The 14,783-nt window shown below is 37.2% G+C and overlaps 1 pseudogene; it reads left to right on the forward strand.

The window, feature by feature from the left end:
* Positions 1-14,783, forward strand: part of LOC115071633 — a 95,460-nt pseudogene that overhangs the window by 26,463 nt on the left and 54,214 nt on the right.

Raw genomic sequence — 14,783 nt, forward strand, 5'->3', positions numbered from 1 at the left:
AGAAACCATTTAATGTTTTATTCTGCAACAGTCTATCCATGAAATGAGGCATTTGACTTCTCTCTACTATCAAAAGAGGAACTGATTCCTGAGATTCCCAGTTATCATCTGCCCAAGTATTTACTTATGGAAGCATATTGTATTTTATTACATTTTTTTCTTTCTTTATATTCCATGTAATACATTGATTTTTGGAAATTTGGGCTGGATATGAATTTTATTGCCAGATAATGACCTATGTACTATCCAAAACTGCACGATACATAGATTAGTAGTCATTTCAATGATTTATTATCATTCTCATACATTCCATTATAACTTTTACCTTTTGGCTTTTTCTTGTTTTTTGTCAGGGTCTCCCTCATCACAGTGCACCTGGAGGTCATGATGTGAACCAGGGTGGCCTCGATCTCGCAAAGATCCACCTGCCTTTGCCTTCCAAGGGCTGGAATAAAAGGCGTTCGCCACCACGCCAAGCGTTCCATTATATCTTAATGCAATCTTTTATAATATGGAAAAGAACACTGTGTTCAAACAATGCAGGAATAGTGCAGTATCTAGATTTTTCCTTGGCCCTTAGAAATAGACTGTGATAGCTGGGGCAGGAAGATGAGGGTTGGGAATCCAAGGATATGTGTCTGAGAGCGTTATCAATCGACTTGGATAAATGAGAGCTTCAAACAGGAGCCAGAACATCTGCACATCCTTCCGTGCTCTTCACCTTCCTTCTACCTGCTCTGCCAACTGGAGATGAAGCCTCAGAGTGGATGCAAAGCCTGCAGTCCTGCCTGTTCCTTGGCCTTCACACAAATGTTAATGAAAGCGTCATGTTGCCATTGTTCCATCATAGTTCATATTTTAAATTTTATTTTTATTCAGATGTATGTGGAGTACAATGTGATGCTCAAACACATGCTCACATTTGGGGATATGCAAATCAAGATGATTAGCAGATTCATCATCTCATATTCCTCCCATTTCCATGTGGTATCACAGCCACCAAATATCTTTTTGTTAAAAGTCCATGGTGGCCAGGTGTGGTGGTACTCTCCTTGAATCCTACCACCCAAGAGACAAAGGAAGGCAGATCTCTGTGAGTTTGAGGTCAGCCTTGTCTACATATCAAGTCCCAGGTTAGTCAGTGTTTCATAGTGAAACCCTGCCTCAAAAAAAAAAAAAATATCAGTGGTGTACACATCAGAAATCCCAACATGCTGATTAACTACAGCATTCTTTGGAACATTTGACCCCTGTGGAAACGTGAAAGTGTGGCAACTCAGGGAACATCATGCAAGGATTCTGGAATTAGGTATGAACACAGATAAATTATCAAAAAGAAAGCCAGAAAACCTTAGAGTATTGGAGATGATACAGACAAATTTTGGAAGTAGACATAGAAACAAATTATTTGATGTTATTGGAACTGCTTAGGAGTCTAGTCCTTACCTGACTAAAATAAAGGTCATGGGCCAGAGAGAAGAAAGAACAAATCTTATATCTTGGAATAAGCCTAAGGCAAGGGCACAACTACAGTACATATCTCTGATTCCCAGTTTGATTCTGAACCAGCGGGAAAGGCAGAGATATGATCATGTTTAACAGAACTCAAAGGCATGATGTGTCACTCATAAAACTCAGTGTCTTATAATCTGATGAACACAATGGTCTTTACATTTATCTGCTTGCCTGACGTTTTATCTTATAAAACTCTTTCCAAGATTATGTTACAGTAGTAAATAGAAGAAAAATAATGTAGAAGAGAATATTACATTACTGAATGATCATCAGGGCAGGGAAATGATTCTTTGAATTTGCTTTACGTATCGCTTCTGCTAGAGAAAGTCATAGTGTATTATCAGGTTTTCCAATGAATAAAACCTTCTGGTGCAATACTGAATTCGTGTATGTAGGATGGTATGTCATTAATGAATATCTGACCTTCCTAATGTTGCTGGATATTTTACTCTAGTATGAGGTTTTCAGTTATTCAAAAATACAAGCTAGTATCTACTTATTCTATTATAGAAGCAGCACACCCCTTGTTATAGGGTTAGTGTCACTTTCAGCTTAGAAGATTCTCCTCTGTGAAGTCATTTCCCACACGTTCAGAAGTCTATTCTGACAGTCAAGCTTGAGTATCAGAAGAACTGTAAGCAGCACTGAGAAATGGAGACTACATTAAGCACTTTAGGACAGTATCTCATAAACTTTGCCAAATAAACTCTACAGTCAGTCTTAAGAAACAACTTTGAAATATTCAAGCAGTTTTCTTGGAAGGATGTAGAATCAGTTGGCTGAATCAGTACATTTTTGGCACTCAGTTTATTGCACACAAAATTTGATAATATTAAAACAAATTTAGGGGAGCTGGAGAAATTGCTCAGTGATTAAGAGCATTGACTGCTCTAGCAGAGGACCCAAGTTCAATTCCCAGCACCTACATGGTAGCTAACAACCATCCATAACTCCAGTTCCAGGGGATCCGATGCCTTCTTTTATTTTCCAGGGGCACTGCATGACACAGGTACACTTACGCACATTCAGGCATAACATGCATACACATAAAATGAAAATAAACATTTTTTTTTTAATTTTCAAATTTTCTGATCTCAGCTGTTTTGCCTCTTGGCCTTTGGACTAATTTCATAATATGCAAAATTAGCATGTGAACAAAAGCTCTCCAGGATCTATGTGGCTTGGGAAGAGCTTAGCTTTCTGTTTCCAATGAGCAAATAAATGTGCTAGAAAATCATATTAGAGGGAGGTAGAGGAATTTGAAGCTTGCCAAAGAATGCATGTGACTAGACAGGAGGCCACATAAGTGAGAAGGGACATGAATTACAACCCTTCTCCATAAATTAAAACAGTCCTGTGCTCTTTGTTTATTTATTTTTTTAACTTTTACAAAAACTTTATTGAGAATTTCATACATGTATATAAGGTGTTTTGATCAAATCCATGCCCACTCCTTCCCCTCCAACATTCCTCCCTCGAAGAGGTAACCCTAAAATCTTTTAAGGATTAGATACAAGCTCCCAAATACTTTTGACATTTTGACATTTTTGGCCTTTGGAACAGAGTATTGCTATCAGGCCCAAGGACATTTTGACTTTTAACCAAGAAACTGGCTATATTTCTTTGGGCTCTTTTTACCCTAACTGCCTAGCCAATTCCTACCTCCTATTCTTATCACACCATCCTCTGAAAGGGTTACCCAAATGCCAATAGGGAATAGGGATGCAGACCACTTGGGCATCTTCCATGCTGAACAGGGTCACAGGGTGAGGCAACTGGAGTACTCCTTCAGTGGGTCTATGTAAAAGATTCCCAAATTGCATAACTCCTGTCTCTAAGGGGAAAAGAAAGTCCTTGAATCATGAATACAAGATGTGAAGGAGAAGTGAAGGCAAGAGTAATTAGCATTACAAGTTTTAGACAGGGAACTAGAAAAAGGTCAGAACAGGGCAATTTTCAAATGTTCATATGAGAGTCCATTGGAGTTTCTTGACAAGGGCTTCCAAAAGCATCTCTCTGTTGGGTTCTTCCTCATTTTTCTTTTGTCTTCCAAGGCTGGACTAGTTGGCTGGGAAGAAGGTAAAATTTTGGAACTGAAGGGCTTTAAAATCTGATCTATTTCATGGAGACTAGAAAACAAAAAGAAAATTTTCCAAGAATAAGCATAAGGGCAGTAGACTTTTCCCCAAATAAGAAGTCAAGGGCTCTTGAAATGTCTCAGTGGTTGAGAGCTACTCTTGCAGGGGACCTGGGTTCAGATGCTAGCACCCACATGGTGGTTAACAACCTTCCATAACTCCAGTTCTAGGGAAACTGATGCCCACTTTTGTCCTGTCTGGGCATTGCATGACATGGGTGTATTTACATACATGCAGGCAGTACACTTGTACACATAAAATAAAAGTAACAAAAATTAAATTAAAAGAAATTAAGAATTTCTCTCTAAATAAAAATTACAGTCACACATTATAGCTTTTAGATATATTCTGAGGTTGAAACAAAATGTCATTTTATAATTAGAGCTAATGAATTGATACCTAAAGTAGGTGGTTTCTGTAACAAATATAATACTAAGAATTATAATAATACTTCTTTCCATACCCCAACATACATAACTATCATGAGATACAACTCCAGAAATAGGAATGCTAAGAGAAAACTTCACAAATAATTGGTGTAATGATTTCTAAATAGATTTTATTTAGAAATTCAAGTGTCAGGCAATTTCTTGTTTGAAAAAGTAAAATGAGTGTTCTACCAGGTGTGACGAAGGGTCTAGGTTACTTAGGTGATAAAAAAGGAACAAAGAAATGAAAAGTGGAGTGGTACCATCAGGTTTCTCCCTCTTCTCATAATGGAGGAAGCGCAGGATCTTTCTTGTACTGTGAGCCATGCACACTGCTCTGGTCATCGACAGCTGTACACCTATCTGAGACAAACTGGCCTGTTAGGGAATGTTTTCCTGCTTCACTTGGTATCAGTGACATGAACGTTGGGCTTCCCTTATCTGCTGGGGCCTACCAGCAGAGGCTAGTCTAAATCAGAGGACTTCCATAAACTTAAGGAATTTATTTTGTCTACCTGTAATAGCAATATAATTAATTCCCTAGATAAATAAAGAATTGGACTTTTGAGAATTCCTGTCACAGGGATTCTGCCTCCATAATGTAGTTTTTCTTTAAGATTTTTTTTTTTTAGTTTATATATATGAGTGTTTTGCTTCTATGCATATATTTGTACTACATATTTGCCTGGTGCCTGAAAAGAACAAAAGATACCAGATTTCTTGGAACTGGAGTTACGGACTGTTGTGAGACACCATGTGGGTGGTGGGAACTAAAGCTTCGTTCCCTGCAGGAGCAGCAAGTGCTCTTAACCACAGAGCCATCTCTCCAGTCCCCATAATGTAATATTTTTAAATAAATTAGGGAATAAGTAATGCACAGACATCTGTGGTGACAACTTTTAAAGCATCATGACAGATATACTGCTGAGTTCAAATCAAAGATATCTTTAATGAACTGAAAATGATTCCTTTGGTTCGGAGACTCTGAGTCAGATATAAATGCTTAAGAGAATTGGAAAAAACTGCTGGATCTAAAATACATAGTTTTTGTTAAATAAGCAACCCACATGCACACTGAGAAGTGTCAATTGAGGATTATCTCATAGATATAATGCCAATCTCAGTTCTGATTGGTTTGCACTCTGGGACAGGAGCTCATCTCCCTTAATGTAATACACAAATAAAGGATAAAATATTACAATCACTTTCAGACTGTAATGGCTTAATGTGAAATATGAACTACGTGGAGTATCTTGCTTACATTGTCATCTAATTCTTATTTTATGTTTTGATTTACATTGAAATAAAACAAAACCACACTGAAGGTCAGTGGTGAAGGCTGAAATTTGAAATCAGGGTTCTCAGACAGTAAACTCAGTAACGGAATCCCTGTGCTATAAATATCTGTGGACATAGCTGTGAGACCCTAGTAAGTCTACTGCCTAGAAATAGCAAATCCATTCATCCTCCCACTTAATTAATTGTTTTCAGGTAAACTAGCTACTGCCTCATATGTTTTCTTGGCCTGAAAAATGGTCTCAAGTGGGTTTTCTCTTTTATAGGTATGTTTGGTTGATATCCTTAGACCACCTTTTATTTGTACTAAGTAAAATCATTTGCCCTTCTATATTACTATTTTCAGATATACCTCTCATTAAGTTCAGCATCACTAGGATCCAGAATTTCATCTGAAGATGAATAGTGAATCAAGTACGTCACAAAATGCTATCGAGGCTCATGAAGGCCAGTTGTAGCCATCAAGCTTCTTGGTCAGAGCTGGTATGAGTTTCAGTTCCATCCGGTGTCATCATCACAGGCTTGCCTAATCCAGCCCTGTATTTTCGATAAACACCGAGAATGCCAATGGTATATAAAAGCTATAGCCAAGATAATCCCTTATGATTATTCTAGATTTTAATCTAGAAATACCATTTCATGAAATTCTTAGTTTTAACAAAATCCAATGAGCAAATTTAACAAAACAAAGTGAAATGTATTTGCATATATGGCCACATTAAGCAGAAGTATTGTTCGTACTGCCTGTTTTATCCCACAGTCCTACGTTAAACCTAGTGGCTCGTTTCTCTCTCGCAATATATGTTCACTGAAGCATGATGGGGCACTGTGTTCTACTTCTGCATCATCACATGAGATTCAGTTTGATGGGAGCCCCACCATCTTGCACCTGTACCACTGAAGTGGAATAACTTTGTTTGCTGTGGACGACACAAAGGAACTGAAGAGTCTTTCTGTGCTTTTCACTGCTCCAGGTGTCAAGTCACAGGTCAGCACCACTAGTATTTCGTAGGGCATAACTAAGCACAAGATGCTACCTAACTGCAAGCATGACAGCAGATGAAAGGAAATGAAAGTGCTGCATGGGGAGATGTATTGCTGGGACCAACAGGAACCAAGTGTCAACTGTATCTAACTAGGCAGTGCTTCACAGCCCAGAGTACAGTGTTTTTCCTTTAGAGATTCTGATGAAAGGACAAGCAACTCTAATACATCCACTAAATCCACTTGAGGATGACATGCCTTTGCTTTTTCCCTGTTTAAAGCACTTCACCTGGTCTAACCTTGCAATTGTTTTATGCGATAGGTAATAATAATAATTTACATTACAGTGTAGAAGAGAGAAACTTAGAGATAAGTAGACATCCTAAAATACAAAGCTACTCAGTGGTGAAAGTGAGATTTCAAGACGGGTCTTTCTGGAAAGAAGACATTTTCTTTCAACTAAATAAGCCTTCTTTATATCACCACATTCTTAGTTCTGTGCATCCTTGATGGAGACCAGCTCAGGCATTTTTTTGTTCCAATCTTCAGTTCCATCTCATGAAATAACCACTAGCTGTCTGTCATTACCACATTACCACAGCTGGTTTCTTTGCAAATCCTAAAAGGAAAGAAGAATACCAATTTCTGTTGATTCTAGGAACATGTAAAGCGACATATAAGAAACTGAAGTTTAATAAGAAGATCATAGGAAATAAATGATTCTTATAGCAAGCCTGCTCTTTTCTATAAATTTATGAAGAGGGCTTCTGTTATAGCAAATTATTACTATCATTATTAGTATTACTACTGTTTATTATTTATTTATTTATTTTATGTAGTAATCTTATTTCCCTAAGGCCTATACATGTGTCAACTCTGAGGTATACTCATCTTCAAATTCCTTCATCTACAAATGGTAAAGACGTATTATTCTGCATTGAGTTCATTCTTTGGAATCTACAGGATAACCTAGTGAAATCTCAGGAAATAAAATTAGAGTGGCATACAAAATACGAACATTGACTGAGGTAAGTTAAACTCTGATGAAATCAGGGCTTTTTCTCTAATAAAGTAAACAGTTTTCATTTTGTGATAGGTTAGTGCATAAAACTCATATTTCTATTTTCATTAATTCTTTTTTAATAATTAAACTATGTTGTGTAGTAGTTATTAGGGGCAGGATTTAAATGGTATGTAAGTCTTTCCAAACTAATGATATAAATAATTGCCAAAAACCTGACTCTTTAATCACAATTTTTTTCTTTAAATGACTTATCCTTGAAAATCACTGTTGTAACTAGTAACATCTGTTAGTCTCTATTTTGCTTACTTGTTTCATGAGTCAGTTTGTCTTTAGAGCCCTTAGTATGGATATTCAGTGCATCATGTGTTAATATACACTTAACCAGACATCAGCTGTCTAATAGCCTCAATCATTTAGTACCCAGGAAAAAACAAAAAAAGCTAAACTAGGCAATACAATCTGAATTCACTTTCTTAAGAATAATCATATCTGGGATATACTCAGTGTCTGTTCATATTTTAGATATAATTTTACTACAGTTTCTAATTTGACTTACCGACCAATGGGGGTTGGATTTAAAAAGAGGGAGGTAGCTTGGAGAGGGAGTAGGGACCATTTTCTTTATGTTTCTTGTCTTTTTTGAGACAAGGTCTCCCTGAATCCCAGCTGTCTTGGAACTTGCCATGTAGGACTGGCCTGGGCTCAATGTCACAGAGATCCACATGCCTTTGTATCCTGAGTGTTGGGATTAAAGGCGTATGCCACCATGCCCAACCTTTAGGTTTCTGTTAGTTGCCACGTATACAATTGTGGTGGGAATAAGAGTCAATGGCTAAAGTTTGCAGTCATGTTCTTAGTAACAGTGTAGGGACAAGGAAAAGTGCAGACTTACATCAAGCACTGCAGGGAACGATGGGGATTACAAAATTGTGTCTCCTGAAGTAAAGGAAGAGACAGAAGAGGACCGAAATAGAAGCCATAGTGGGTATTTTGAAGACAAAACTCACATTATTTTTCTAGTATATGTGTCAATATATCTGTGTGATATGAAACAAACCTTTGAAGACATCAACAATTCATAGCTTACCGATAAAAACCAAAAGTCTTTATTTTCCTGATCACAAGCTTCTACCTCACGATTAGTACTGTGACCCCTGACATAAAAGTGAGAGACACTGACAGAGGGAAAGAGAGAACAGGAAGGAGACATTCAGACACTGCTCACACCTGGTCCTTCCTTCACTCTACACATAGAGTATCAATACTAGACCCTGTAACTTAAGACAAATAATAAGACCTTTTTATGTTATTGTTATCAAGAAAACTCTTTTTATGGATAAGGAAATGTTTTCAAACTGACTTAAGAAAAAAGAAATGTTGAGTCTTTGATTTTATGAGACAAAATTATTTTTTAAAGTTGAGTACTAGAGAAAGACAAATTCTTCCATATATAATAAATGTGTAGAATAATAATGATAACAGCTATAATAATAACTACAATAGAAAATCTTGGCATGGACATATACATTCAGATATATGAAATAATCAGTGATAACAAAGAATTAAAGATATTATTTAATAGCAAAAAATTGCAAAAATACTTAAATAAATAGTAAACTATGCTTGGGACATTCTTTTTTGTGTTTTTTAAAAGATTTTATTTATTTTTACTTTATGTATATGGATGTTTTGCCTACATGTATGTAAATGCAACACATGCATGCAATACTTGCAGAAGCCAGAAGAAGGCATTGGATCCTCTGGAACTGGTGTCACAGATGGCTGTAGCCACCATGTGGATGCTAGGAACCAAACCCAGTCCTCTGCAGGAACAGCCATTGCTCTTAACCGCTGAGCCATGCCTCCAGCCCCAATTGGGACATTCTTAATAAAGAAAATGACCTGTGAAACCACTCCAATATGAAATATCAAGATTATGACTTCAAAAATTGAAATATATGATGTATTTGAAATAATAATAATCAGATTGGTGGAATTGAATGAATTCATACACAAAAATGAGTTTATACTTTAAAGGAATACCTGGTTTGTTACAAAAATAGACCGGCAGTTTAGGAAAATGTTCTGAAACAAAATAATAAATGGTACCTAGTTGATTATATAGGTACTATAAATATTTCAGTCCCAGAGGCGCTAACATTGAAGTGATGATAAATAGCGAAATAGTAAATTACCAAGAATTTGGCATGAAGAGGGGCTTAGGTGCCTGGGTAGAGCAGACCTTTCAGAATGTAGGAAGGACTAACCACAGAGAAAATCATAGATGAAGTCTAACATAATATATTGCAGACTCTTTTTATGCAAAATGCTTTAAGGGTGGTCACCAAATGAGAGAACACCATCAACATAAGAAAAGAAGGAGAGATTCACTAATTATCAGTAAAACACAAATTAAAATCACAATGAGATACTTGTACCCATGCACAAGAACAGATAACAACAAGTGGAATAAGGATTGAAATCTATAAAATGTGGGAAAAACGGTAACTCACATACACTGAGGACTGTGTAAGATGGTAAAATCATTTTATAGATCACTTAGGTATTATCCACCAAAACAAAAAGTACATGAACTATGACTCTGTAAATTTAAGTACTTATTCAACTATTATCAAAACTCTAGTTCAGTAGACAAGTGCATGTACTATTCCTAAAATATACCCCTCAGGCTATGAAATATGAATTTCCTTTAATAGAGGTCAGTCATATTTCTTCTCAGGAATCTAACAAAGAGGATAAAATGAGGAAGCAATTGTCCAGTTGATAAATTAACTCCTACCCCTTCATACAAAATGTGCAATTTATCCATCAGTCAATCCTCCTTGTACCTGGATACATGGTAAAGACCAAAGAAACTAATCCCAAAATCCAATTCTTACCTTTAACCAAGATGAAAGATCAGAATGCAGTTTCTACATTTAAGTATCTCGTAGTCGAATAGGGGGATTTCTTTTTGTTTTAAATTTGAATCAGAAAAATAGCAATTCATTACAGATTTAACAATCTATTTTTTTAATATATTTTATTATTTTTATTTTATGTTTATGCATGTATTGCCTGCATGTAAGTAAGTGCACCCATGTCATGCAGTGCCTCCAGAGGACAGAAGATCCCCTGGAACTGGAGTTATGGACAGTTGTTACCTACCATGTGGGTGCTGTGATTCGAACCCCAGTCTTCGGCAAGAACAGTCAGTGTTCTTAACCACTGAGCCATCTCCCAGCCCACCAATCTTTTTGTTAGAAAATACTATTCATAATTTGGAAAAGACTGAAGAGACCATAGGCAATTTTTTTCAGATAAGAGCCAAGTTTAATTCTATTGACAAGGCTACTTTAAAAGATTATAAGTGCAGCAGTTCACTGACAGAAGTGTAACAGGAATGAAAGAAACAATTCCTGTTTGACGGAAAAATAACCTTACATCTTCATTTCTCCTTGAGACATTTATCAGTTTCATACCCTATGTTACTGTCTAAATGTGAGATATCTTCTACAGGCTCATGTGTTTAAACATCTAGTCCTAGTTGGTAGGGCTCCTTCGAGAGGTTATGGAAGCCTTGAAGGGACTAGTTGGTCATTGGAGGTGGCCATCTAAGGATATAGTCCATCTGCTATGCAGCCCTAGACTCTCTGTTTCCTCATAGGCTGAGAAGAAAAAACCCAGCCTAGTGCTCCTAGTATCTCAGTCTCCAGCTGCAGTGATGGATCTGCAAATCCTGACCCAAGAGAAATCCTTCCTCATTTAAGTTGTTTTGTATCAGGTATTTGGTAAAGGTCATGAGCAAAGTAAATGAAACAAAGTAAACTCCTTTATTAAAATGCACATGTCTATTAAGAATCACTGGAGCCAGCTCAGTTTAGCTCATGAGAACCAAATATTTTGCTTTCAGGAATTTTGAAAGCTGGGTAACTTCATGTTGACAGCTTAAAACCAGTAGCAGTAAAGGGACTTGTACACTCAAAGTCAGCAGACGACAGGTCAGAGCTCTGGTTCCAAGCCAGCCACACGGATCAGTTCTAATGTTTGATTGGTTCCTTCACAAACTGAGTTAAAACTTTCATTCATAAATATCCTTCAAGACCATTTGAGAAGTATGTGTTAAGAGTTGGCGATGACTGGCCTTTTCAAAAACTATTTCACCGCAATTCAGTTATGTGAATAGTGAACTTCCTTTATAGTAATTGGGACACGTGGGGACTGGGCCAATGGGGGGTTTCTTTAAGATGACAATCTGGCATGTGACAATAGTTGCTGTTTATCTTAATCGAAAGAGCAAGTAAAATGATGTGCGATTCCAAAACTTATAGAGGTTTTGTTTTGTTTTGTTTTTGGTTTGGTTTGGGTTTTGATTTTGTTTTGTTTGTCTTTTAAAACAGGGTCTCTTTGTAGCCCCAGCTGGCCTGGAACTCACTATGTATACCAGGCTGGCCTTGAACTCACAACTTACAGATTTCCACCTGCCTCTGCCTCCCAAGTACTGGGACTAAAGGCATGTGCCTCCACGCCCAGCTGATACTTAGAGGTTTTAACTTTACCAACTTAATGCCACAAAGTAAGCTCTCACTCCCTTTTAATGTGAACTACTGACCAGTAAGGCTCCCTTTTCAGCATGTCATTTCTTAGACTTCATCGACTAGTTCAACTGAATCTTCAGACTCTCTGAAAATACAAATTCAAAGTTTTAATCAGAAGAGAGAAAACTAGTTACATTTTTAAGATTGCTTTGATCTCTGAAGGTTGTGAAAAATAAAGTGTAAACTCAGGGATTCATTTTTCTACAGAACACTTTCAAAAATATTGCTTTATGGAATTTGGGAGATATTTGGGCACGAGTATTTTTTTCCTCATTTGACAATGAATCAGAAAGACCTTAGGCCTTTACTTTTGAAGCTTCACATATTTTACAGGATGATTATGCTGGAGCTTGGTCATGATACACTATACAAAATGAAACAGAATAGCAGAAAATTAATAGAAAATTTTTATATCACTATTGAATTATAAACTTGACATTAATTTCAGACAAGCATCATAATCACAAGACCAGAATTTAAGCTAAATTTAAATTCCTAAATTATTTAAATATCTGTCCATATTTCAGTTAGCAACTTTTAATCATTAAACAAAAACCAGAAACATTATGATAATTCAACATACTTAAGTCATGTGTTTAAATTTTTGGTTGGTTCATTACCATGGAGCAAGTTCTTGACTTTTTGTGGAAGTATACCTGTTCTTCAGCTACTGACTGATAAAGGTGCTTGGGTGTGTTTATAGTTTGCCCATTTGGCAGAAATTCCTTTTGTTGTTCATTATGAGGCATTTTGTTCAATGTATGTTTTTTATTGAACTTTTGTGACTTTCATACAATACATTTTAATCATATTTAGACCTCTGCCATCTGCATGCCCTATAGCCCACCCACAGAATTTCACATATTCTGTCTTATACATTAAAGCCTATCTAGTCAAGTTTGTGTACCCAGGTGTTTCTCTGTGTGAGTTCATCCATGGGAGCCTGTTGCAACTTATCAAGTGTCACTCTTAAAGAATATCAACTCTCCCTCACCCAGCAGTAATCAGTTACCAACAGCTCTTTGGCTAAGTTTGGGTCTCCTTCCCTTTTCCCCAGTTCTATGCTGTTTTTGGTCTGATTGAGTCTGCATGGGTCTTCTGCACGCTGTCACCATTGTCACAAGTTCATGAGCAAGTTCCTAGAGGCCTGAAAGACTCTGTTTCCTTATGGTCATGCACAACCCCTGTCTGTTACAATCTTTCCATCACATCTTCCACAATGGTCCCTGAGCCCTGAGTGGGTAGGTTTAATATGAGAGTCCTATCCAGGGACACACACTCTGCAGTCTCTTATTCTCTACACTTTGGAAAGTTGTGAACTTCTGTGCTAATCACCCTCTGTTGCATGAGAGAGCTTCTCTGTGAGAGTAGAGAGATGCACTAGTATTCTCTCTACCACTTGTTCCACTGTGTTCCATGAGCCTTAGGTGGAGAGGTTCCGTTGTAGATGAGCCACTTAGGGTTGGGCTTCTCACAGACACTTACTCTCTCTGTGTGGCCAGTTGTGGAACTCTGTACCAGACTCCATCTGTTTCAAAAGAAGGTTCTTTAAATGGTGACTCGTATACTTCTCTGTATATATTAGTATCCATTTTTAGCACACAGTAAGAACTTATGTTTGTGACAGGGGATGTGACAGACATGGGTTTTCTCTAAGATCTATGACCTTTCTAGCCATGTGCATTTGGCTATGTTTGTAGTGTTACACAGGAGTGTGCTCCTACTGAGAGGGATTTAAGCCCAAATAGATGGCTGTTTATTACTGCCAAGATAAAAATGCCACTACTGCATGGATACAGTTTGGCATTTTTCTGAGGTTTTCACATCACTAGCTGAATTTCATTTTCAGTCACTATTGTGCTTTTCACTATTGTATGTTAACCTGTGGCTTTGGAAATAATGATCTGATCAAATGGTAATTTTAAAACTATACACTGAGTACAAATGCATTTGGTAGTAAGGGAACTCCAGGGAAGCTCTCTGCTGAGAACTTTGCTATCTAAGATCATCTGAAAAAAGAGGGAAGATCTGGAACTAAGACTTGCTAAAATCCCCCTTTGTGCTTCATTTGCAAATGGAAAAGAAAGCTCCTCCATGCCAGCTTCATAGGTACCCCAGAATAAAATAATTTTTACTAGGATGATTTTACGATAATCTGAATATCAAATAACAATACAGAGTACAATAAATCACAAAAATATTTTTTCATAACCAATGCAAATATGACTTTAATTTTCAGCATCTACTTGGACTCTTTTGGGTTATTTTCCTTGCTTCCAGGAAAGAAGTAAATAAAATAGAAAATAAACTTGCATCTCATCAAGATTCAGGGCCAAGCTGTACTCTATCTGAATGTACTAACATAAATTCCAAGTGTGCTATTTTACCACTGTCCAGTGAGCTTGGCTGAACTGTGTGTTCTATAATTTCCTTAATTATATGTTTTCAGAAGTGGTGGTATGGAAAATTCTTCAGTGACTAAAGGGGAGAGAGGGGAAGCAGCAGGTACCTTGTATCTCAGACGTGTTGCTGCTAATTCATTGACTCACATTGTTGGTGAGAAGTAGCCACAGAGCCTGTTGGGCCTCTGTCCTCCTTGGTCCTCCACCAGCAGCTTCCTACACCCACAACTGCATGATTTCAAGGTTGCCATACAAGCCAGAATACCAGCAAATGACTGAATAGAGCTCCAAGTGATCCCAGATAAAGAAAATGAATCTTGAGAATCAATGCACCCTGTCCCAATAGACCCTCTGTTAGTTTAGAACTCTCTCCACTGCTGATGCCTGAGAACCCCCAA

Source organism: Nannospalax galili, unplaced genomic scaffold (assembly GCF_000622305.1).
Source record: "Nannospalax galili isolate Female #2095 unplaced genomic scaffold, S.galili_v1.0 scaffold59, whole genome shotgun sequence".
NCBI lineage: Eukaryota > Metazoa > Chordata > Mammalia > Rodentia > Spalacidae > Nannospalax > Nannospalax galili.